Below are 27,029 nucleotides of genomic sequence, written 5' to 3'. Positions count from 1 at the left end.
AAATAGAGGACTTTCACACGTTCTTGATGAAAAGACCAGAGCTAAACAGAAAATTTGATTTTTAAATACAAGACTCACGTGGAACATGAAGAGGTAAACAGGAAAGAGAAAATCATACGAGACTTATTATGGTTGAACTGTTTACATTCCTACATGGAAAGATGATATTTGTAACTCATGAGACCTTTGTCAGTATTAGGGTATTTGGAGGGAAAAAATTATATGTATGTATATATATACATAGATAGATGGATGGATAGATAGATAGACAGAGGGCCCAGGGTGAGTTGAAGATGAAAGGGTCATATCTGGAGAATAAAATTAAGGGGTGAGAAAGGATTATTCTAGGAGGAGAAAGGGAGAGGTAGAATGGGGTAAATTATCTCACAAAAAAAACAGAAAAGAAAAGGCTCTTACAGTGGAAGGGAAACAGTGGAAGGTGAGAAGGAATGAGTGAATCTTATTCTCATAGAATTTAACTTAAGGAGGGAATAACATACACACTCAATTGGGTATGGAAATCTGTCTTACCCTACAGGAAAATGTGGGGGAGGGGACAAGAGACTAGGGGGATGATGGAGAGGAGGGCAGATTGGGAAAGGGGGTAATCAGAAGCGAGTACTTCTGAGGAGGGACAGGGTCAAAAGAAAGAATAGAATTAATGAGGGGGTGGGATAGGATTAAGGGAAATAGAGTTAGTTTTTCACAGCATGTCTACTATGGAAGTGTTTTGTATAACTGCACATATGTAACCTATGTTTAGTTGCTTGCCTTATCAATGAGGGTGGGTGGGGAGGGAGGAAGGGAGAAAATTTGAAACCCAAAGTTTTAAAAACACATGTTTAAAAAAAAGTTTTCACATGCAACTGGGAAATAAGAAATACAGGAAATGGGGTACAGAAATCCATCCTGCCCTACAGGAAAATTGAAGGGGAAGGGGATAAGAGAAGGGGGAGAGAGATTGAAGGGAAGGCAGACTAGGGGAAGGGGTATTCAGAATGCATGCCATCTTGGGGTGGGGGAGGGGCGAGATGGGGTGAAAATTTGGAACTCAAAATCTTGTGAAAGTAAATGTTGAAAACAAAAAAATAAATAAAAATTATCATAAAAATAAAAAATTAAAAAAAGTACTTAGCATAGTAGCTGGCACATAGTAGGCACTATATAAATATTAGCTATTTAGTATTATTATTACTGTTGTTATTCTTATTGTTGTTATTATTACATCACATTTCCTATAAAGTTCTGGCAATGTCTTCCAAGCTGGAAACACATTGAGTATGTGTCCAGTATCCATGGCACATTTGCTATCTTGAAGACTAACTTAGCTCATCACCAGAATTATAGATTTTTGGGGGACTACAGCAAGTCTCAACAACTGTCTACTACATTGGAAAGGGGTTGTAATCTGCATCTGTGGAGAGACTACCCTTAGCCTCTAAATCACAGTTCTGTAAAATATGGAAGTGTCTGTTCTTTAGAACAGAGGTGTCAAATATAGGGCTAGCAACCACATGGTGCCAGTAATAGTCCTCAATGCTGCCTGAACCAGATTAAAATTGGAAAATATTTAACAAAATAAATAAAAATAAAATAGAACATAGATAATGTTAATGTGTGATTTTCTAAGTCAATGTGTGTCTGTATGGTTCTGAGTTGAGTTTGACACCACTGCTGTAGATAACACTCTCCTTAAATAGTAAGATATTAGTGCCTCCTCCCGATATGATATTTTGCAGCAAAGCCCAACTCATTCACAGAAAGAGGAAGTGCTAATATTCAAAAGCAGTGGTCTGTGTTTGTTGTGAGATACTAAAAAGCACCTTGAAGCCGTTGAGTTAAACATGGGATATATTTGCTTTTAGACAATAAAATGCCTTAGCCTTGACTCTTTTTCAGGAACATAACTAGGACAGTGCAACCGGATCTTTGCCCTAGGGCCAAAATTTAAAAAGTACTGACAGCACTCATTTTTCAGCAGGTAGAAATAATGATAATTGCTAACCTTTAAATAACAATTTGATGTCTGTAAAAAGCTTTATCTTGACACATCTGAGAGCGGAAGTCTCACATCTAACTCAGAGCTTTCGCAGCCTGGTCAGCAACCCCAATCTCCCCCAAAATGGCAAAGACTGTCAAGGATCAGTCGGTTGTGAATGTCCTAAAGGAAGACCAGGTTCCCCATAATAAGATCACTGTTGTTGGGGTTGATGCAGTTGGCATGGCATGTGCTATCAGTATCTTAGTGAAAGATTTGGCTGATGAACTTGCCCTAGTTGATGTGATAGAAGACAAATTAAAGGGAGAGATGATGGGTTTCCAATATGGCAGCCTTTTCCTTAAAATGTCAAAGATTGTTTCTGGCAAAGACTACAGTGTTACTGCAAACTCAGAGCTGGTTGTTGTTATGGCTGGGACACATCAACAGAAGGGAGAAAGTCATCTTAATTTGGTCTGGCACAATGTGAACATCTTTAAATTCATCATTCACAATATTGTTCAACATGGCCCTAATTGCAAGCTGTTTATTGTTTCCAATCCAGTGGATATTTTGACCTATGTGGCCTGGAAGCTAAGTGGCTTTCCTAAGAACCGTGTTATTGGAAGTGGTCACAAGCTGGATTCTGCCTTTTTCTGTTACCTAATGGGGGAGGGACTTGGTGTTCATTCTTCAAGTTGTCATGGATGGGTCCTTGGGAAACATGGAGACTCTTGTGTTCCTGTGTGGAGCGGTGTGTATGTTGCTGATGTCTCTCTGAAAAATGTTTATCCTGCTTTGGGAACTGATGCTGATTTGGAGAATTGGAAAGATGTTCACAAACAGGTGGTTGAAAGTGCTTATGAGGTGATCAAGCTGAAGGGCTATACTTCCTGGGTCATTGGCTTGTTTGGGGCAGATCTGGCAGAAAGCATTATGAAGAATCTTAGGAGAGTGCATCCAGTTTCCACCATGATTAAGGGCATATATGGCATTAATGAGGATGTCTTCCTTAATGTCTAATGTGTTTTGGGGCAGAATGGCATTTCAGATGTGGTGAAGGTAAACCTGAATCTGGAGGAGGAGGGCCATTTAAAGAAGAGCTCAGACACTCTTTGGGGAATCCAGAAGGAGCTGCAATTCTAAAGCCTTTTAACATGCTTTCATTTTACTATCAAGAACATGACAGTTGGGGCAGCTAGGTGGTTCAGTGGACAAAGCACTGGCCTTGGAGTCAGGAGGACCTGAGTTCAAATCTGGCCTCAGACACTTAACACTAGCTATGTGACTCTGGGCAAGTCACTTAACCCTAATTGCCTCACCAAAAAAAAAAAAGGAACATAACAGTGGTCATGAGGTTATGTATAATGCACTTTTCAAATAGGTCAAATCCTTCTTCTGATTAGTGATTGAACACCAGAAATATAAAACCTGTGAACATACTCTAGTCTCTTCCTAAAATTAGAAATGGGGAATACTACAGTGTGACTACTATGATGCTGGATGTGACTTGTACAGTCTCAGTAGTTGGTGTCAAGCAGAGCCAGCATCCTACAGGTATATAACTACCTGCCTTGTATGTAGGGGCTACATGTTCCCAGAGGTCAAGATGACAACATTCCTGGATATAAAACACCATACAGTAGCAATACTTTATTGATACATTGATTACCTTTGTTCTCCCCTCCATTAGGGCTCTATAGCATGGCTCCATGTATCACCTTTCCAGAGGACCTGATTTTGTATACATATATATCAATAGTTGTAAATTTCCATATTACATAAAAAGATCTATATATGTACAATGATGCAACCAATTCCTCAAGTGTCATACTAACCTTAAATACTGAATAAACAACAAATAACTGATATAAAAAATTATCCATTTGCTCGTCACAGTTCTGGGATGTAGTTGTTTTTATTATACCCACTTTACAGGTGAAGAAATTGCGACAGAGAGAGGTTAAGTAGCATACAACTAGTAAATATCTGAGGCAGGATTGCAGATCTTCTTGCCTGTAAGTTTAGCTTCCTATCTATTATGCCACCTAGTTGCCTTTGAAAATACTCAGTTATGAATATTATAAATAATAAATAAAATATTCAATTATGAAAATATTCAGTTATATACTTAGCAAGAATAACTAAAATAGATAGCCCTTCCTCTTCCTTTCTTGTCATTTCCCCAGTGAGCATCTATCTCCCCATCCTGCCCATGGCCTTCTTCTAGCTTCCACCAATAGCCTCATTGAGTCCTAGGGTCTCTGCCTAGTGACAGGCATTCTGAACCTTCTGTTTCTATTATGAGGTCTGAGTTTTCTCCTTTGGATCTCATTCTTCTATCCCCAAATGGAATTTTTCTGATACTTTGCCCTGGATCCATCTGTAGTACCAATCCAATAGGTAGCATAATGGCTAATGACAACTTTATTCCTATTTATGGAAGAAAACCCCAGTAGAAATCCCAAGCTCTGATGCTTTTGCTTTGATCTCAGAGTAGGAACATGATGGATTGCACATAGCTTGTCTGGGGTAGGGTAAATACCAGCAGCATTATGGTGACAGCATGAGGATTTCCAGCTACACATTCTCAGATACCTGACATAGACAATGAGTAGCAAATTCACTGAAGATAACAGATTTTCCACCTTAATGTTACTGCCTTGAGATTAACTCCAGAGGCAGAACAGAGATGGAGGAGTAAAAGCAGTGATCTGCTTGAGCTCTCCCCCAAACCCTTCCAAATACCTGTGAAAATGGCTCTAAACAAGTTCTAGAGCAGCAGAACTCACAAAAAGACAGAGTGAAACAAATTTCCAGCCCAAGACAACCTGGATGGTTGATTGGAAAGATCTACTGTGCCAGACTGGGAGAGGAGCATAGTTCAGTGCCGGAGTGCAGACAAAGACCAGGTCTCAATGAACCTGGTCCTCAGGGGATTGAATCAAGGCGAGCTATAGTGGTTTCCAGGTTTCTCAACCCACAAACACCAAAGAAAACTTAGAAAGTGAGGAGGAAAGGTCTGTCCTGCAGTGAGAGAGGAGCTTGGTCCTGCCCCAATCCCAGTGCAGCACCGGAGAGGGGCTGCTTCTGGAACTCTCAGCCCACAGATGGAGGGGAAATTGAGTGACTGATCAAAGGGGGATTACAGGGATCTCTTTACTGGCACTGAGATGGGGATTCTCTTGCTTTGCCTGTGTTTGGATCTGGGTCACAGTTCTGGGGTGATCTTGGGGGAAGAAGGAGCACTGGCATGGTGGAGCTTGTAGAGGCAGTGAAGAGGGAATCCTCCTCACCATTCCAAGGCAGAAAAGAGTGCTTATGGTCACTCATAGATCAGAGCCCAGGCCAGGAAAGGAGTAAATACCTTGTCCTTGATCATACCACCTTGGAAGACCTGAAAATTTACAGGTCCCTAGAAGTATCTCTGAAAACAGCTCCACAAAACCCTCGAAGCTTGGGACAGTACATTCTCCACACCAGAAGCAGGCCCCTACCTTAACAAAGAGTTTAAACCTCAAGTAATTGGCTGCGAAAATGAACAAACAAAAAAAGTCCGACCATAGAATCTTTCTTTGGTGACAAAGAAGATCAAAACATACAACCAGAAGAAGAAAACAAAGTCAAAGCTCCTACATCCAAAGCCTCCAAGAAAAATATGAATCAGTCCCAGGTCATGGAAGAACTCAAAAAGGATTTTGAGAAGCAAGTAGAGAAGTAGAAGAAAAACTGGGAAGAAAAATGAGAGTGATGCAAGAAAATCATGAAAAATAAGTCTACAGCTTGCTAAAGGAAACCCAAAAAATACTGAAGAAAATAACACCTTAAAAAATAGCCTAACTCATATGGCAAAAGAGGTCCAAAAAGCCAATGAGGAGAAGAATGCCTTAAAAAGCAGAATTGACCAAATGGAAAAGGAAGTCCAAAAGCTCACTGAAGAAAATACTTCCTTAAAAATTAGAATGGAGCAAATGGAAGCCAATGACTATGAAAAATCAAGAAATTGTAAAACAAAACCAAAAGAACAAAAAAAAATAGAAGATAATGTGAAATTTCTCATTGGAAAAACAACTGACCTGGAAAATAGATCCAGGAGAGAGAATTTTAAAATTATTGGACTATCTGAAAGCCATGATCAAAAAAAGAGCCTAGACATCATCTTTCAAGAAATTATCAAGGAAATTGTCCTGATATTCTAGAACCAGAGGGTAAAATAGAAATTGAAAGAATCCATCAATCACCTTGCGGAAGATATCCCCAAAGGAGATTAACTCCAATTTATCCTGTTTATATCTTGTTTGTACGCAGCTTCTTTGCATATTGTCTCCCTTCCTGTTGGATTGTGAGTTCCTTGAGGATATAAGCTTGCCTTTCTTTGTCTCTCTAGTGCTTAGTCCAGTACCTAGCACATTGTTTAGTCACTTTTCAGTTGTGTCTGAGTCTTCATGATCCCATTTGGGGTTTTCTTGGCAAAGATACTGGAGTATCTTTCCTTCTCCAACTCATTTGACAGATGAGGAAACTGAAGCAAACTGAGTTAAGTAATCTGCCCAGGGTCACACAGCTATTAAGTGTCTGAGGCTGTATTTGACCTCAGGTCTTCCTGACTCTGGGTCTGATACTCTATCCACTGTGCCACCTAGCTGCCCATCTAGCATGTGGTAGGTGTTTAATAAATGCTTATTGACTTGACTGGAAAACTCTAGAACTCTGATCAATTCAGTGATTTACCATGACTGCTGAAGACTAAAAGTGAAACATGCTTTCTGATTCTTGGCAAAGAAGTGGTAGAGAATGAGGCATCCATTTTCAGGAATGACCAATAGGTTGAGATTCAATTTACTTGACTATATTTATTTGTTACTTATGAAGACTTTAGGTAGTGTATGTGTGTGTGTGTGTGTGTGATTGTGTGTGTGTAAAAAAGAAAGGGAAATTAATAAAACATTTTAATTTAAAAAAAAGCCTTCCTGAAGTATAGGTCTGATTGTTACTTTCCTGATAAGAAACTTCATTGGTTCTTTTTTTTTTGCCTCTAGAATGAAGCACACAATCCTCAGCCTGGCATTCAGAGCTCTTCATAATGTGACACCAGCCTCTGTTTCCAAACTGATTTCACATGATTCCTCTTCATGTACTCTACATTTCTGCTAGACTGGCCCAATTGCTTTTCCTAGAACTAGACATTGTATCTGCAGCCTTGATGCCTATGTACCGGCAATACCTTCTCCTTAGAATACATTCTCAACCCACTTCTGATTTTTTGAATCCCTGGTTTCCTTCAGGGATAAGCTCCTGCGCCATCTACTTTGGAAAGCTTTTCCTGATCCTCCAAGGTGTTGTTCTCTCCTCCACCAAAGAACCATGTAAATACTTGTTGGTTAAAATGCAGTAATTCTCCCCCAAGTAGTATTCAAAGGCAGGGATTATTTTATTTTGTCTTTATATCCCCAATGCCTACCATAGTGTCTTGCACACAATAGATGTTTAATAAATACTTACTGGATTGAAATTTTTGGATTGGAAATAATTAGCCTTGACAAGAAGACATTTGGTATAGGGATCATATTAACTGTCACCAAGTATTGGAAGATATTTAATGTGTAAAAGGGATTACATTTGTTTTGCATGCATCTAGAGGAAAACCTGGACCAAGGGGGAAGCCAAAGAAAAGAAGATATCAAGTCAATATAATAAAAATGTGGATCTTAGGGGAAATCACAGTTGAGGGGGTGGCAGTGTTTTGAATTGCCTAGTACAAGCTGCCTTCTATCTCTCCCTTGGGGTGTCTTATTGCTTCAGTTAGTCTGACTTGTCTACCTCATAGGTGACAGTGGGAGGAGATGGCTGGCCCCTTCTCCACAGGGGTTGCTTTTCCAGATGTTGGCTGAAAAGGCTGAACTGGAAACATGACTAATAGTCTGGAAGGCACAGCTATTTCCAAAGCTCTTGGGTTCAGTGTCCTGTGCTCATTCCACCTGGATAACAAAGGAAAGTAACGGTTGACTGGATTTACATAATAAGGGCTTAATATCTATCTGTTTATATCCATCTATCTATCTATCTATCTATCTATCTATCTGTCTGTCTGTCTGTCTGTCTGTCTAAAGGCTTTGAGTTGGAATCTGGAGGCCACATTGAACCAATAAATTAAAATGATACCTACAAATAAAAATCTTAGTCTACTGCAGGTAAGACATATTTGACATAAATACATCAAGGAAAAGGTAATGACTAATTATAATAAAAGCTGTACTGGCACTCAACATTGAAGCTGAATGGGAAGTAGACTGAAAGTCTTAATGTACACTTTTGGAATTGTGAAATGGATCATAACAAATTTGCAAAGTACTCTAACAAAAACCCGTACAATATTAAATAAATATAGAGTCCATCACCCCACAGCAGCTATAAAAAGATGAACACTTTTATGCCAAGGAGGAGGAGAAATTTTAGGAGCTCTTACAATATCTATAAGAATGTATGAAAAATGTATAGAAATGCTGTTGGAATAAACCCATATCACTCAACTAAGGAATAGTAAAGAATAATAACAGGTAAATGATATTGGATTTATCTAATGTAACTTACAATGGCTTACTTCTCAATTTTTCCTATGAAACAACAAAGATTTGATAATGGAATCAAAAGGCTGTCAATGGGCAACATCCACATGAACTCAGCCAAGAATATATCAACAGAGAAATATAAAAAATGTGAATCATTTGGATTTATATATTGAAAGAGAAAGGATTATGAAAGCAATTCAGGATCAGGTTATTTCTACCAAAAACTATATAAAGGTTACCCCCAGTACCCTGAACTTGGTGATCAATATAGATGATGCAAAAAATGAATGGAGACAGTACAATTCATCACTCTAGGTTATAAAAATTTAACACTTACTGAATTTTAGTGAAACATATCCAAGTGGCTGGAGATATATATATATATATCCCTGGATGTCAACATACCATTTCTAGCCTATATGGGACAAAATGTTTTATTATATACAATGTACATGATATGTATAATATAGAATATTAAATATATATTATATTTATGTAACATAGAACATAAATATATTATATTTATGTGTGTGTGTATAATATAAAGACCTGGCCAAGTATACAAAAACACGTGACTAGGATAAAATGTAACTTACGGTTACATTATATTATTTATACAGGCCATCCCTATTGTCCAAACTGCTACTGGGATTGTATTAAGGACACTTTCAGTGAGCCTATAGAAGATAAGCTATGTTACACTTTTAGTTAAAAAAAAAAAACAAAAACAACTTATTTTACCCACCTACACACTTAAAACACTAAATGTAAAGGAAAAATAGCAGGATCATAGCTTCTCCTGGTAACATGTTTTTTTTTTCTGAATCCTATTGCAATAGAAGAATAAAACAGCAATAATAACAAGTCACATTTCTATAATACATTAAGGTTAACAAAGCATGCTCATCAAAACAATCTTGCAAGATAGATACTTGTTATGTAGGTATTACTATTATCTTATAGATGAAGGAACTGAATCTTAGAAAGACTAAGTGATTTGCCTATAGTTGCAGGTTTGAGAGAACCCATGTAGGAGTTGGTACCCTAAAGAAAATTATCCCTGAAGTTTCTAGTAGCTGACTCATCTTTACCCTTTTTTGTGAGTCAGTATGTTCTTCTGTGCATCAGGACCTCAGTCATTAGTCCAAGTTTAACTTTCTAAGCCTCTGATGGAGGCTTCATTGGTTTGTGTCTATCCATGGATATCATGAGAGAGTTAGATGACCAGTCAAACCTGGTCAGGTCTTAAGGGTTGTTGATTACTGATGAGAACTGGTCACAGAATAGTCTTCTTGGCATTCTCAACTGTAGACAGCAAATAAAGATCAGGGGAAAGAGGTAAGGTGAACTAATATTCCAGTTCTTTAATTTCTTTCAGGAAGAATTTAAATATCATACTCTATTCTATAATATTCATTCTTGAATCTAAAACAGAGAGCATCAGTGTTTTCCTTCATTTTCTAAGCAGACATTGGGGTGCCCAAAGTGATTTGTTGATATCATAGAGTAGGAATTTCTTATGCTTGCCTGAGCCTTGTGGTAATGCCTCTTTGCCTACATGGGATCATATTAAGACTCTGCTTCTTTAGTTTTTGTGGCATATGGTGATTTGGTTTCACTGACTAGAGCCTTGTCCTGGATCAATATAAGTATTAAATTGGGTTCAGACAAGAGCAGTCATAATAGGGTTTGATCATGAAATCTGTTACTTTTTGTAATTTCTTACTATGATATATAAGAATCAATCCTACCATGTCTTATTCAAAAGAACTCTCAACCTGCAGCATTTACACAAATGAGAAGTTCTACCCTATTAGCAATAGTGCTTTCATCAGGCTGTTGATATCACTTGTGAAGTCTGAATTTCTGAATGTTGACTTATGGTGCTGGTGAGACATGAATTCTGAATAAATGCACAAGTTCACCCTACATCTTAACTTTAAGGCAAACTAGAGTAGTGAGGCACATATATTATTTTGGTGTATTTGTGGGTCCCACAGACTGAAAAATGTAGCCAGTGGATTCTGGACCATCTCTTTTACTTCAAAATAAATGGAAATCTCTCTCTACAAGAAGCCCAGGTTCTGATTAATGAATGCCAAGACCAAAATATCCATTTTAAACAAAGAACTGTTCAGATGTTCTTAATAGCATAACGTTAATAATATCAATAATTAACAACTAATAAATAACATCTAGAATAAATAACAAACATTACTAAAATTTCATAACCATACTAATTCTTAGTAAGAATTAAAAAAGTAAAGACAAAAAAAAAAACAGCTCAGCAAGACTGGCCAATAATCAACCAAACCCAAAATTGTATGTGATTTACATTTGGGATATACTCTCCCTGAAACAAAGGATGACTTTTTCCCCACAACAATATTCTTCCAGAAAGATATAAAAGATAGAATGGTCCTCAGAGTCAGGAAAACCAGGGTCCAAGTCCTGCCTCTGACATCCTGACTGTGTGACCCTGGATAAGTCACCTAAACTCATCATGCCACAGGAAATGCTCTAAAACTGTAAGTTGTTGAATAGTTGCTGATATGCATTGGTAGAGGAAGTTTTCTCACCCATTTTTCCTCATTGGTTTCTCATACCAGTGAAATCATAGGTCAAGCAAAAGAAAAAAAGTCTTCCAAGAATGAATTCTTCTAGTCTATGAATCCTAGGATACCACAGAATCAAAATTTCAGGTCACCCAAAGGTAAATGAGGGAGTACATGGTGTTTATAAGTAGGTTGAACTATATGACAACAAAACAGTTGTGTACAAAAGCAAAAGAAAAAAATGGCATCAGTAAGAGGCATTTCTAGAAAAGGAAATGGACCATTAGGCATGCAACAAGAGTGAGGGCCAGACAGCCTGGGTGCACCATCAGTAATAATTGAGTGTAAAGATATTTAGAGGAAGGACTTGGGGATGTTGGTTGGATTCTCTGGGGTCAATTTACAAGAGGATGCAAATACAATTATGTAGGCTGAGAAGCCAAATAAGGGCTGAAATCTGTACTGAGAGTGGGAGTAGCTATACAGACAAGGAAACTGAGGCCCAGAGATTTTAAGTTCACACAGGCAGTAAATGGGCAGGGCTAAGATTTGAACTCAGGTTCAGGAACTCACAGTTGTACTGAACTATTAAAGTATGAAAAGACCTAAGACTTGGGAGATTTTTTGTTACGAAAACATATTTTAAAAATCATATGGATACACTTAATGACTACATAAATGAACATACTGATTCTCCTAAGGATGTGTGAAAGAGACTAATCTTCATTGGTAGAGGGAGTTCCTTACACCAATGAAATCACATGTTGAGATCACAAAGAAAGGAAAAGGGGAAAGATAAAAGAAATAAAGATAGAAGGAAGAAATGAAAGAAAGAAAGGGAGGAAGGAAGAGAGAGAGAAAGAAAGAAAGGAAGAAAGGAAGGAAGAAAGGAAGGAAGGAAGGAGGAAGAAAAGACATAAAAAGGAAAGGAGAAAAAGAGAAAGAATGAGAGAGAAAAGAAAGAGACAAAGAAGGGAAGGAAGGAAAGAAGGGAGAAGAAAAAAGGAAAGGAAGAAAGAGAAAGACAAGGAGAGAGAAGAGGAAGGGAAGGGAAGGGAAGGAAGGAAGGAAGGAAGGAAGGAAGGAAGGAAGGAAGGAAGGAAAGGTAAAGACATTTGTCTACATACATTCCCATTCCCTCTGTGTTCTATCCTCCTTCAGTGGGGCAGTTGGGTTTTTTTGCTTTTTTCCAATTCAGCAGACCACAGAAACCAACGCTAACATTTCAGCGTTTCTGTCTGCCTTATGCTAGCAAGTGTTTTATAAGAATTTCTTAAAACAGAAACCTTTTTCTGCTTATTACAGGCACTTCTTCTGAGATCTGTGTGAGACCCTCCAGGCTGTGTATCTCAAAGGTGATAATTGAATTTTTCAAGGAGGCAAAGTCACTTGGGTTTTGAATTTGTGTTGGTTGTGACAGCATTGCAGGAGATACACATTACCTACCAGTTAGTCTATCTTTGCATCCTCCCCCTACTTAATGCCCACCCTTCCAGAGGTAGGACCTTCCTTTCTATGAATGCTTCCCATCACAAGGTATGAGACTGAGCCTGGTATATTAGCTTACATTTATAGAGCCCTTTATGGCTACATGCCCTTTCCGTTATTTCCTATGATCCTTGCAACCACCTCAGGTGGTAAATATTGCAGATATTGTTATCCTTATTTTAGAGATTAGATGACTCAGAATCAGATAACTTTAAGTCCATCTATCTGCAAGGCCATATATCTGATTAGTGGGGGAGTTAGGACTTAAATTCAGGTCTTCCTCCTACATGCTTATTGAGTTCTTTCCCTTACCTTATCCTACAGACCAAAAATCATTTGGCTAAGGGAGGGTTTGGTGATTCAGCTGTTGTGAGTTTTGATCCTGCTTTGCCACTGGGCTTCTAGGTGAGCTTAAATGGATGGCTCTGACTTTTCCCTGACTCCATAACTCATGTCTAGGGCAAGCAGAGCAGCTATGGTCTGTCCCAAGGTGTGCTTATGAACACTTGTTTCTTTATTGGCTCCCTATCTTGAGAGTCGGCAGAAGCATAGTCAATAGAGAGTTACGCTGAATGTTAGACAAACCTTGGTGCAATCCCACTTCTGACACATATTGTCTATGTGACCTATAATTTAACCTTTTCATGGACCATATAACACTCTAAAGTTGGAATTCTTAACTGGAAGTCCACAGACCCTCAGATTTCAGGGGGTCCATGAACTTGGATGGGGGAAAAATTAAACTTTATTTTCACTAACCTTTGGTTTTCTTTTCAGTCCTATGTAGTTTATTTTAAGCATTTAAAACCATAATTTTGAGATGGAGTCCATAGGCTTTATCAGACTGCTAAAAGGGTCCATGATGTCATGAGGAACACTTCCCTCAGGCAAACTGGTACCAGCATTGGTAGGGGTATTTTGCTCAGTCAGAGCTCGCTACACACATTGCCAAGTTTTTAAAAGTTCTTCGAAAAAGTAAGTACTTTTCCAAAAACAAAGCCCAATCTTTGGATGAAGACTTGTCTAGCATAATTTTATTGTAATTAATTGATAGTTATAATTATATAAAGATATATAGATAACTATAGATCTGTCTGGACCTATTGTTTCATCAATTTAGGGAATTTATGATGTGGAAAATCCCTTAATAAATGCAGATTGGCAATTCGTCTTTAAATTAATGTTAGAGAGTTTCTTGGAGGCATATGGAGGTTAAATGACTTGGCACCCTTACTATTTCTTGGAGGCAGGATTTGAATTTTGCTTTTCCTGATTCCCAGGGCAATCCTTCATCTACTCTGCCACTCTGCCTCCTACTAATAATGATAATAACATCTACCACATATAGCTTTAAGGTTGGCAAAGCACTTTACATACTATTATCACTATCATACTATTATCAGTTGAGCTTCATAATAACCTTGTGAAGTTGGCACTATGAGTATCATTATCCCCACTTTACACATGACAAATGTGATTTGCCCATGAGGTTGTAAGGCACAGTGGCTAGAATGCTAATGCTTATGATCTATGCAATAATGCGATAGTCATTTAACTTCTCTGAGATTCAATTTTTTCACCTGTAAAGTGAGGATAATAATGCATATAATACCCCTCTTGCAAAGAAGTTGTGAGGCTCAAATGAGATCCACAACCAGAAGTATTCATTATTTAACCTATTATGTGTTAGACACTGTGAATACAAGGATAAGAATGAAACCAATGGGAAAATATATGTAAAACATTTTCCAAACATTAAAGCATTATAAAAATGTAGATGGTGATGATGATATAATGTCATGGAGATAAGGATAGGAGATGATTTCCTAGGGGAAATGGAACAGGTAAAAATCTGGACTGGGACTAAGATATTGGGGTAAGGAGGAAAAGAAAAAGACATAGGATAGGGTGACTTATGAAAAAAAAAACATTGGAAACTTCTAGAGAACCTGAGGTAGGGAATCCAGAAATGGGGAAAAGGAATGAAGTTATAATAAGAGGTTCAGCTCAGAGAATTATAAATTATAAATAGTTCAAGGAATTTACAGATTCATAGTTTCTTGGAATTGAAGAGGCCCCTAGAAGTCATCTAATCCAACTCTTTGTTTATGCAGATGAGGAAATTGATGCCCCAAGGGCCTTTCCACTACTGTGGGTGGAGTCTAATAGGCTGAGTTGAGAAGCAAGGCCATTTGGGAGGCCATTGCAATAGTTACAGCTTCAGGTGATGAAGGCTAGGGTTAAATAGTGTCAGTGGAAATGGGAAGAAGGAGACTATGTGAGAGACATTGTAAAGAGAAAATGAATAGGATGTGATAAAAGATTGAGTCTGAAGGGGGATGGAGAAGGAAGATATCTCTGAAATTTCAAGCCTAGGTGACTGGAAGAACATTAGCACAAATAGGGAAGTAAGGAGGAGGGAAGGTCAACTTTAGACATGTTGTACATGAGGTTGATTGTTGAGCATCCAGGCAAAGATGTCCCCCAGGCACTTAAAACTGACAGCAGGACATGATCATTTAGTCAGCTGAAGATTAACTATCCAGGCTGGCCATATCCAGCTGGGAAAGGGAATAATGGAGAGACTATGGCCAGTTAATCTCATTCATCTGAATGGTGTTCCCCAACAGTAAGCAATCAAGCTGTCCTCAACAGTTAACTGGAGCATGCAAGGTTTTATCAAGAGGACTGATTAGGAAGCTGTTAGAATAACCCAAGTTAGAGGCAATGAGGGCCTGGATTGGGGTTTGCCAGTAAGAGTGAAAAGGAAAGAATAAATATGAGAGACATTGGAGCAGGACAATCGATAGGACTTGGTAACATATTGGCTCTGGGGATGGAGGAAGATGGTTCCAACATGTTATGTCTAAGTGACCAGCTACAGTATGGTGTGATTTAAAAGAAATTTTAAAAAGTCAGGAGCAGGGGCTGGTTTAGGGAGAAAAATAATTAGTTTAGTTTAGGATATAATGAACTGGAAGTACCAGTGTAACACATCATATCACAGCCAGGTGAATATGGCTCACTTGGGTCAAAAGACTTGTAGTCATTTTTAGGTCGAAATATACATATATATGCATGTATACATACACACACACACATACATATATGGAGAGAGAGAGAGAGAGAGAGAGAGAGAGAGAGAGAGAGAGAGAGCAGAAGCAGATAGGAAAATCTAACTGTCTTCTGTTAAGCCAAACATTAAGGAAATATGCAACAATATGTAAAACTGCTGAATTCATTATTTTTTTGTTTTGGAAATTTTTGTTACTGGACTTATCAGATTTCATTTCTAAAATGGTTAATATCCATAGATATAACCCACATGAACAAAAGATCATTGAGGTCTTCAATAATTTTTAAGAGTATAAAGGAGTCCTGAGGCCAAAAAGCTTGAGAACAACTGCTCTAGTGGATAGAAAACTGACCTTAGGGCCAGGATCATTTGCATTCAGGTCCTATTTCTGACACATACTGGCTATGTGACCTAAAAGAAGTCACTTAACTTCTCAGTGCTCTGGGCAGCTCCAGTAAAAGAGAATATACCAACCTACCTGTATTGGTAGAGGTAGTTTCATCATAAACATGAAATCACAGATCTGGTCCCTATCACTTACTCCTATCCTATTGAAATATTTATCAGCAAAAAGAGAGCATACAAATTCACAAATCAGGAAAAAGTAAATAGGCATGTGTATATATATATATATATATATATATATATATATATATATATATATATACAGAGAGAGAGAGAGAGAGAGAGAGAGGAAAACAACTCAGTCTCTGGCTAGGATGGCCCCAAAGCTTTTTAGTCTAATGTTTAACTACAGGCCTGGAGGCCTAGCTTGGTTGAGAATCCTCTCCAGTCACAGAACCATGATTACAACTGTCTCCCTTGTGGTTTCAAGGTGAAAATGTTATTTTCTGTCCTAAAACCCTATTTGCCTCATTATTGCTTTTGGTTTTGTATTGACCCAATTGGACATTTAGGACTAAGCTTCTTGGTCGATTCTACAATCTCAGTCTCACTCTTGGCCAATCAGGTTTTTGGTACTCTATCATTACTATGACTACAAAATTCCTTGGCTAATTAGCCATCTCTTCTCCCTCCACCTGAAGTGGAGAGTGGGGAGTGTAGAGGATAGGAAAAATTTTAAAAGAAGCTTGTCATACATTAAGTTTGCATTGTCACCTCAATAAAAGATTAAGATATACCTCTAAAAACAAACAAAGGTCTTCTGTCATACCTGCTATCACATAAAGAGGATGAAAGAGTTGACTATACTAAGAAACTCTACCTGAGTACCCTCTGTGGCTTTTGCATGTTCTGGAAAGTCCTGGCCAATTAGATACCAAAGCCATATTCTATGCCTTGTTGTTGTGTGTGTATGTTCATGTGTGTGTGTATGTTTGCTTTTGTGTGTATTCCATATTTCCGGTGTCGTTTATGGTCCTGCCCTGATTGATCATAGCAAGGATGACAACAATTACCACCACAAATAACAATTGATATCAGAAATTGGGAAGAGCCTTGGAAGTCTGTCAAATTAGTAGGCATTTCAGAATGGAGGGGAAAACATGACACAGTGAGTAAATAAAGATCTTTATTAAGTGGAAAGACACACATTGGTCTTTGAGTCAGTATACCTGCTTCCTAAGTAAGCACATTTCCTGGGTCCAAGGCATTTGATTTCCCCCAACCTTAGCTGTCTTATCTATAAAATCGGGATATCAATACTTACCTTCCTGGGGTATTACGAGGGAAGAATTTGATAGACCTTATATTGCTATGTAAATAGGAGTTATTATTAACAAAGGAATGTTGAGTTATTAGGATCCACCCTGGGAGATTTCCTAATACATCCCATGTAACTATAGGGATTACCTCATCTACTCCTGACCAAAGTAATGGCACATTACTTTTATACACCATTCTGTCATCCTGAGGGTATTTCATATTCATCATGCTCTTGGGATTGGTCATGTCACCTCCCTATTTAGTAGAGTTTAGGAGCTCTCTAATACATCTGAGATCAAATATAACCTCCTCTGTTTGGCATTTAAAGCCCTTTACAAGTTGATGCCAGTCTACATCTCCTGCCTCATTACTCCTTCCATGAGCTATTTAGTTCAGTCTAGTTGATCTTCTTACTGTAAGTTCCTTATACGGAATACTCCATTTTCCATCTCTCTGCCTTTGTCCCAGCTGTGGCCCATACCTGAAATGCACTCCTTTGCTCATCTTAAGTGGTATCTTTTGGAGAAGGCTTTTCATGGTTCCCTCTGAGCTCCTATTGTCTCTTTCCCAGGGTTATATTTATATGCCTGGCATATTTTGTACATACCTGTATATGGACATATTTTATTCTCTGTTAGAATGTAAGCTTCTTGAGGACAAGAATTGTTTCCTTATATCTTTGCATCCCTAGTGACTAAAATAGCATCTGGCACATAGTAGGAGCTTAATTGCTTTTTGATCCCTTGATTGATAGATTGGTTCCTCCAGACAACCCTGGGGATATTATTATTTTTATTTCCATTTTACTGATGAAGAAGATTGAGGCTCAGAGCTTTACTCAGTTATACTGCTCATAAGTGGCAGACCTGGCCTTGACCCCAGGACTTCTGGCTCTGATCCACTCCATAGGTGTCAAGAACAAAAAGAAAAACACAAATTAACGTTATCTATGTGTATTGTATTTTTATTTATTTTGTTAAACATTTCTCAAGTACATTTTAATCTGATTTAGCTATTTTCAGGAGTTGTGCCCACCATCTAGGGCTTTCAGTTTGACTGTCTACCCCACCATGACTTTCATAGTTAGAGAACGATGTTGTAGGTTGCTATCTTACTACTGCTATATTGTAATTCAATCACTGTCTTACATTTATCAGGGATCTTAAGAGTTTCCTTCCTCCTGGCCTCTTCTCTAGCAGGACCATTTATCAGGGCAAACAAAATCTACTTTATGATAAGAGAAGTTTAAAGCTACACAAACTATATAATGATTGCTAACATTTACATAACATTTACTAGGTGTCACACACTGTGCTATGCATTTTCCAATTATTATTTCAATTTACACAATAGTCCTAGAAAGTAGGTGTTATTATCCCCATTTTAAAAATAAGAAAACTGAGGCAAACAGAAATTAAGTGACTTGCCCAGGGTCACACAGTTAGCAAGTGTTTGAGGCTGAATTTGAACTCAGGTCTTCCAGACTCTAGACCTGGAACTATATCCACAGTGCCACCTGGTGTTGGGTATGCAGTCTTTTTTTTTTTTTTTAACAAATCTTTGGGAGAGCCCACCTTTCTTCCAGTTGTCTATGACAAGTTATGTTATTTCCATCATGTTTCCAATAGGAAATTCCCATTATCTTTCTTCAAAATACTTATATTTATTCAAGAGGCAGCCTGGTACAAGGGAAAGAGAACTTAATTGGCAATCAGAAGACTTGGATTCCCGTACCATTTTCATCTCTTAGTAGCTGTGTGAACATAAACAACCCACTTTATTTTTAAAAACAATATTCCCCCAATTTTTAAACATTTTTATTTAAAGTTTTGAGTTACAAATTCTATCCTTCCCTCCCTCCCCAAGTTGGGAAGCAATCAGATATAGGTTATACTTGTGCAATTATGTAAAACATTTCTATATTAGTCATTTTGTACAAGACTTGAATAAAAGAAAAAAGTGAAAGAAAAAGTGAAAATAGCATGCTTCAGTATGTATTCAATAAATATCAGTTCTTTCTCTGGAGGTGGAGAGCATGTTTCAGCATTAGTCCTTTGGGATTTTCTTAGATCATTATATTGCTGAGAATAACTGTCGTTCACAGTTCTTCACCAAACTATATTGCTCTTACTGTGTACAACATTCTCCTGGTTCTGTTCACTTTACTAAGCATCAGTTCATGTAAGTCTTTTCAGGTTTTTCTGAAATCACCCTGCTTGTCATTTTTTGTAGCACAACAATATTCCATTACAATCATATACCACAGCTTGTTCAGCCATTCCACAATTAATGGGCATCCCTTTGATTTCCAATTCTTAGCCACCACAAAAAGAGCTGCTATAAATATGTTTGTACAAATAGGTCCTTTTCCTTTTTTTTGGATGGCTTTGGGATATAGATCTAGCAGTGATATAAGCAACCCACTTTAACTCTCTTCATCTCAGTTTCCTGGTGGCACAGTGGATAGAGCACTGCGCTTGGAATCAGGAAGACTCATCTTTCAGTGTTCAAATCTGGACTCAGACACTAGCTAGACATACTAGCTGTGTGATTCTGGACAAGTCACTTAACCCCGTTTGCTCATTCCTCATCTGTAAAATGAGCTGGAGAAGGAAATGGCAAACCACTCTAGTATCTTTGTTAAGAAAACCTTAAATAGTGTCACAAAGAATCAGAAAAAAAAAACTGAGAAAAAAATAAATGGAGATAATGTTGGTACTAGAGACAGCAGGGTGTAGCAGAAGGAATGCCATATTTGGAGTCTCCAGGAAATCTGGATTTGAATCTTGGCTCTGTCACTTACTGGCTTTGTGACCTTGGACAAATCAGTTCCCTCTGAGCCTCATCTATAAGATTTGGGAGGTAATACCGATTGCCTACTCTACAGAGCTGTAGTGAGGAAAGCACTTTGTATATCTTAAATATAAGTTGAAATATGAAGAAATATGCATTAGGAGGATCAAATAAGCTGATGTTTCTAAAGTGCTTTATAGACATACAGGGCTGTTTCTGAGTTGTTTTAGGAATTCTAGACAACTTGGGCCTTTGGGGTCCTTTCCAGCTTTAGGAGTCTTCAACAAGAGGTATTTGATTAAAGAGGCCCCATAGATGAATATCCCTTCTTCTACTGGTTTTTATTTTTTCTGCTTTTTCATGTGGATTCTCTAGAACTCATTTGGAAGGATTCCAGATCAGTTCGCCCAAAGGAATGGTGAGACACGATGCAAAGAGTCCATTAAAGAGATGCAAAAAAACCTATTATTTGATAGATACTGAGTCCTGAACTCTGTACCACCCAGGACTCTAGCTGGTTCTATGCCCCTAAATGCAGCTCTGGTTTTTGCAGTAATAACCCATTCATCTCAGAATAAGCTAAGCTTCTCAGGGGAGTTTGGACATCAAACAGTTAGGACTAAGTACTCTGCTGATGAATTCAGTGTAAATGAATCCAAGATATAAGGTTGGGATTTCCTCAGAAATCCAGCTAGGCTTAAAGACTGCAGGGATGAATGCTCCAGGCAGAACGCATTTAGGATTTTATAGGATGTCTAGTGAATGAGGAGGAGTTCAGGGTATTGGAGAAAGCTAAGAAAGGAAGAAGGGGTAAACCATCCCTGAATGTTCTCCTTGGGGATATGATTAAAAAAAAGCAAGAGTATATTACTTAAAGTCATGAGATCAAGGTTTGAACTCTACCTCTTCCACTTACTGTGTGATCCTGGGTAAATCAGGTAATCCTTCTAAGCTTCAATTTCCTCAGCTGCAAAGTGGAGAAAGTAATACTTATACTACCTACTTCATCAAGCTGGTATGAGGAAAGTGCTTTATAAAACTTAAATCATAAATCTAAATAAAAACTTAGATGATAAATGGAATTTGTTATTATAAAAGGGGTAGCCGTGATTTGTTCTATCACTAGGAAGAGGCATGATCGTCATGGTTCCCTGTTTATCCCACCTAGATCTGCTGTGCTAAATAAGCACTATTGGGGCTAATAGTCAAGGATGTTATATATAATTGTGTATGTATCTGTGGGCATGCATATTGGAGGAAAAGAAAAGGCGTGCACTTGAACATGCACATGGGACTAATGACTAGTATCAATTTTTACTCTAGGGTGTGTATGTGTGTGTGTTGTTGTTGTTGTTATTGTTGTTGTTGTATCCAACTCCTTGCAAGCCCATTTGGAGTTTTCTTGGCAAATATCCTAGAGTGGCTTGCCATTTCTTTCTCCAGCTTATTTTACGGATGAGGAAACTGAGGCAAACAAGGTTAAGTGACTTGCCCAGGGTCACACAGGTATTAAGTGTCTGAGGCAGGATTTGAACTCATGAAGATGAGTCTTGCTGACTTCAGGCCTGGCACTCTATCCACTGCACTGCCTAGCTTCTTGTGTGTGTGTATGTGTGTGTGTGTGTGTGTGTGTGTGTGTATGTATCTTTATCTGTTCTTCACTAATGGTATGCTTATATTGTTAATGTTTTCTAGGAGTTACAAATGAATAAAAAAGGTACTAGTCGAGGAGGGCAAAATGATAATCATACTTGAGTTTGCTTTTCTGTCTTTAAGGCTAACAATTGCATTCTTCCAAAGTTAACATATGCTAAGAGACCCTGATAAGAACAGGTGTATAAATATAGGGTTAGATCAGAATTTCCTTCTTTAATTTAATCACTATTTTTCTAATGATTAAGGGGTCATGATCTGACTGATTATGTATATTAGACTCTACATTGATATAGTCTGAGGTCCCAATCACCTCTGGACTCTCACTAATTTGATTTCATATCATGAAGGCTCTTAATGATCATTTACCTACCTGGACTTACTTTGATTCATAAATGAATGGATTATTCTGAATCATTCCTCTAAATCTTTTGTTCACCACTGAGGAAAAAGATAGGTTTTGGGAACTCAGAATTTTCCTTCTTGGTAGGCTGGGTACCCTTCCACTGTGTAGATTCTAAAGAGCAGACAGTTATCCATGCAGCCTAGGTAAGTTCCATTTTAACTGAAGGCAAATGAAGGGATACTCTGACCTATTTGCACTCCTCCCAGGCCTAGGCTAATACAACTATATGATAGGGTCATTTGGAGTCCCATTGTATGAATCTGCATCCCATAATCCAGACCAAGAGAAAAAAACCTGGATTTCCATGCATGACTTTTCAACCTGAATATGGTTGAAGATGGGGTGACTGACTACAAATTCATTGACTCAGTGGAAAAGAGGAAGGAAAGAACATTTATCTGCCATATTCCTGTCATAGCAGTTGTGGTATTTAGGATTATTTGGACTTTTTGTCTTTTGTTTGGGGGAAGGGTCATGAAAAGGGCAAGAGGATGCTTTCTGAAGAAAGTAGGAGAAGAAGAGAAGGAAAGAAGTAATGAAGACAGGAGTGTGAGTATTTACTTCTAAATATCTCCATATACACCCAGAAGATACAAACACATTGTACCTATGTGCCACATACATCTCGTGTGTATGTCTTAAGCCAGTTAAGATGAAAAGTCTTAAGTCCTCAGGGATGATCTTTCTCCCAAGGGTAGTCTCTTGATGGACCAAGTTACATGAGCCTCTTGGGACAAAGGGGCTTTGATCCCTCAAGAAAATCAAAACAATTATCTCATTTGATGTCGTGACCCAAGAGGCTCATTGACGTCAAAACTACTCACCCTACCTCCCAATGACCCAAAGTCAGAATCCTGCTCCTTGGCCCCCTTGGAGTTCCCATCTTTCACAGAGACATTTTTACTGCTTTTAATTCCTCGAGACTGGGAGAGGTGCACGTGGTAGGAAGCTACAGACTGAGAATCGACATAGGCCACTTGTGGTGGTATGAAGGAAACTTCTCTGAATAAGGGAGAAGAAGACTAGTGTTAGAGAGAGATAGCAAGTGCTGGACTGGAAGGTGGTGACTTTTGGGTTAGGATCTTCATGTTCATCCCCCTTGTTTATTTGTAAGATCTTGTGTCAATTAGTTTCTCCTTGCCGTACCTCAGTTTCCTCAGCAGTAAAATAGGTAGAATCACTCTGTTCCATTTCTAAGATTATAGGGATGTTGAGAAGACTTATCCAGAGAGCATAAAGAGCTATTCAGACAAAATGGTTGTTGGTACAAACAAGAAGGTAAGTGGAAGAGAGAGAGAGAGAGAGAGAGAGAGAGAGACTGGTTGGCTGGCTGATTGGTAGGCACTTGAGTATGAGAGAACCTCCTTACCAGGGTGGTTGCTCCTTGCTTCATTAAGTATGTATTTAGGGATTTAGGGTCTGGCACCAGCTTTGCAGGTTCGGGAGTTCCATTTCACCCATTCATTCAAGATTCTTCAGGTGTAAAGAAAGTGACCCACATTAAACAAAGTCACAAGAGAGTGCCCAGAGGGCCAATTTGAAATTTATTGCCCCAAGTGGACCATTATATTTGGCTCATTTGATCAATATATTTTCTTACCAGTCCAAAAACCTACTTATGAGACATAACAACAACAACAACAACAACAATAATAATAATAATAATAATAATAATAGAAGATGCTTAAAGATCATGGAGGTAGAGTCAAAAGAGTCCCAAGGTCTTAAGGGATACTATCATCACATAGGATAACATAATACTTCTTCTGTAGATTGTTCTATACCTGTCAATTAGATGAGGAAACTCATGCTTTCCAATCAGGATAATTCTCCCCTGGAATTCAACTTATGGTATTCTGTGATCTCACTGGTGTGGGAACTCTCTCCGCTGGTACAGATTGCAATTCCTCCACATCTTCTCATGCTATGCAGTTCTTATTGGTGGCCTTCCATAAATCCTCTTAAGAGAATTTACCCTGGAGATGCGCTCCCAGAGATATTCCCCTGTTTTCATTAGTAACTGGAGATTACCAATAAAGTATTCAGGCTAGTTCTCTTGATAGTGCTGGAGATACACTGAAAAATCCCTCTTCTTTGACTCTCTCTCTTCTCCCCCCCCCCAGATTCCATGCTAAGAGGTCACCTTTTGGTTTGCATATGTCATTCATGCATTGTTATTTCCAATACTGCAGGCAGTGTGTCAAAAGACACTTGGGTTTAAACCCCATCCTTAATAGATGCTAACTGTGGTATCCATAGGCAAATAATGTAACCTCCCTCACCCTCAATTTCCTCTCGTGTATAGTTGGAATATTAATGTTCGTAGTACCTACCTCACAAGGCTGTTGTGAGAATTGTATGAGATAATGTATATAATTCATTTGGAAAGCGCTAAAATGTCATAAAAATGCCAGTTTTCCTTATTATTATTTTAACATTAATTACATGGAGATCTGTGTCCACTGTTCTCTCATTATGATACCTGCCTGTCTGAACCAATCAACTAATGGTTGAGCCCCAAGTATAAGAGAAGTCTCTTGACTGCCAGTTTTATTTTTTGCCTTTTCACCCTACAATGTTCATATCTTCAGAGCCATGATTAGCAGCCATTAATTACCCATGCCATAAGATAAGCATTGCTTTTGGGGGCATAGCACTGACTCTAGAGTCACCTCTGACCCTCTTCTCAGATCTTTTGCAGGCCACATCTTAGTTTCATCAAAACTATTTGTCTGAAACTCAGTGAAATTCCAGACATAGAGTTGGAATCTGTCTAGGTCTCAAATGGGAGATTTGGAACAACGGAAAATTTTGGTTTTCTTTTTTTCCTTCATCTAAGGACGCCTTGTCCATATCAGAAGAAACAATTGGCCCAGGATGGGAAAGGATTATAAATCTCTGAGGATTTTTCTAAACCTCAGGGAGGAAACACATCTTTGTGGGTTCCCCAATTATGGGTCAGCTCCAGGGAAGAGGAAGAAAGTGGGATAGCAGACTATTTCTCTGCTATCTGAATAAGATTCTTTTTTTCTATTAACTTTGGAGACATACTTGTAAAGAGGAAACATGTCAAGTATCCTGGGTTCCATTTTTCACCATCATCACCATTTGTAGATATTGATCAAGGACCCACTGATTCAACATTCTACAAGGAAAAAATCTCATTTTCCCTCTCCTTTTCTCAATTTTCCCACCCATAGTTATAAACAAAAAATGTGGATTTTTCCTTTCAGGTCTTATGAAGAAAGAAGTAAAACAGCTGAGTACCACACCATCACATACTCAACTTGAATGCTCCATCACTGAAAACCTATCCTGAGGTCATATCAGTCAGGTCCCTCCTACAAGGGAAGGACAGTCATTCCATTTGCTGATGAGAGAGAGTTTGGTCCCCTCACTTTTTTTTCTTTTCAGGATGCAGCAGTACTTTCCCTTCCTTAAGAAGTCAGAACCAGGTTATGATATCCTGATGGCATAGAATTTCCTGTTTTCCTATGGCAGTGGAGAGAAGAGTGCAGAAAATCAAATACCGCAATATGAAAATAGGGGGAATAGAGCTGTTGCTCTTCTCATTCACGTGCCATTCAGGTTGTGGGTTACATCTGTGGTGACTTTCTTCTTCTTCCTTCCCTCAATCCTCCCCAAATCATACCCAACCTAACCAGTCTCAGGGAAAAAGCCAGCCTCTTCTAGGCACTTGGCCAAGTGTCTCACAACCTTAGTCTCAGGTTTTCTCCTTACCAAAAAAGCCCTAGGGATAGGGGACCAGAAGAGCTCAACTCTGTTATCTCCCTATCTCTATCCTATAGAGAGCTGTCAACAGGGCTGAAAAGTAGCACCCAAGAAGTGTACAAGTAGATGAGATTTATTTTTTTTTCAGGTTGAAGTAGAGAAGGCTGAAGAGAGAGTGGCAGGGGTGGGGATAGGATAATGACCTTTTAGTTACTGGGACTAAAATAACTTTTTTCCCATATTACAGTTTTTTAATTCCTTTCTTCTCTTTAACACTTATCCCAAATACTGCTTTCTCCATGAAGCCTTCCCAGCACCCCTCCCTCAGTTAATTGATTAATAACCTTAATTAACTTACCCCCAGACTTCCTATAAGTTATGTGATGTTCTAATGTAATTATTATATAATATTGTGCAAAGTAGTTACATGTTTTATTATCTTGTCTCTCTCTCTTAGACCGTGAGCTTCATGAGGGCAGAGGCTGTCTTATATAAAGTTTGTATAGTGCTCAGTACCCACCATAGTGCTCTGAACACATTAGGGATTTAATATCTATATCCATTGAACGAATACAAGTTTTCTAATGGACTCATACATATATATATATATATGTATATATATATATATATATATATATATATATATACATATGGGATGATGACTGGAAGTTCTCCAGCTCCAAAAAGGGTAAAGCAAGCAGGAACTTAGATTAGACACAAGGAAGAACTTCCTGGCTATTGGAGTTTTTAATTAAGCTTTGGAACTGGAAGTTATAGGTGCTCCAGCTCCATATAGCTTTTAACATTGGATAAATCTTCTTCTATCTCTGATAGTTCACATGGCTCCTGCATTGAGGCAGGAGGAAAGATACAATGATTTCTTCAGTTTTTTTTTTAATCTTAGCATTTAGTGTCTCTAAGGTCACAAATGCAAGATCCACCAGCTCGTCAAAAAATATTTACAGCCTGTTTCTCCCCTTCCTCCCCATTCTTTCTTCTTAAGGGAGAGAGAGGCTTTGCTAGAAGGTGAAATCCTAGAATGATGCAAGGCATTTACTTTGGCCTATGCTTGGGGCCGTGTGTTATTAGAGAGTGGTGTTAGGCTTCCCTCCCC

General features: G+C 38.4%; 1 pseudogene; it reads left to right on the top strand.

The window, feature by feature from the left end:
- The first annotated feature begins 2,101 nt into the window (after positions 1-2,101).
- Positions 2,102-3,124, top strand: LOC114051439 (annotated as a pseudogene).
- The last annotated feature ends 23,905 nt before the right edge of the window (positions 3,125-27,029 follow it).

The sequence above is a fragment of the Vombatus ursinus genome, unplaced genomic scaffold (genome assembly GCF_900497805.2).
Source record: "Vombatus ursinus unplaced genomic scaffold, bare-nosed wombat genome assembly UNPS02014802.1, whole genome shotgun sequence".
Classification (NCBI taxonomy): domain Eukaryota; kingdom Metazoa; phylum Chordata; class Mammalia; order Diprotodontia; family Vombatidae; genus Vombatus; species Vombatus ursinus.
This window is presented reverse-complemented; position numbering and strand designations above follow the sequence as displayed.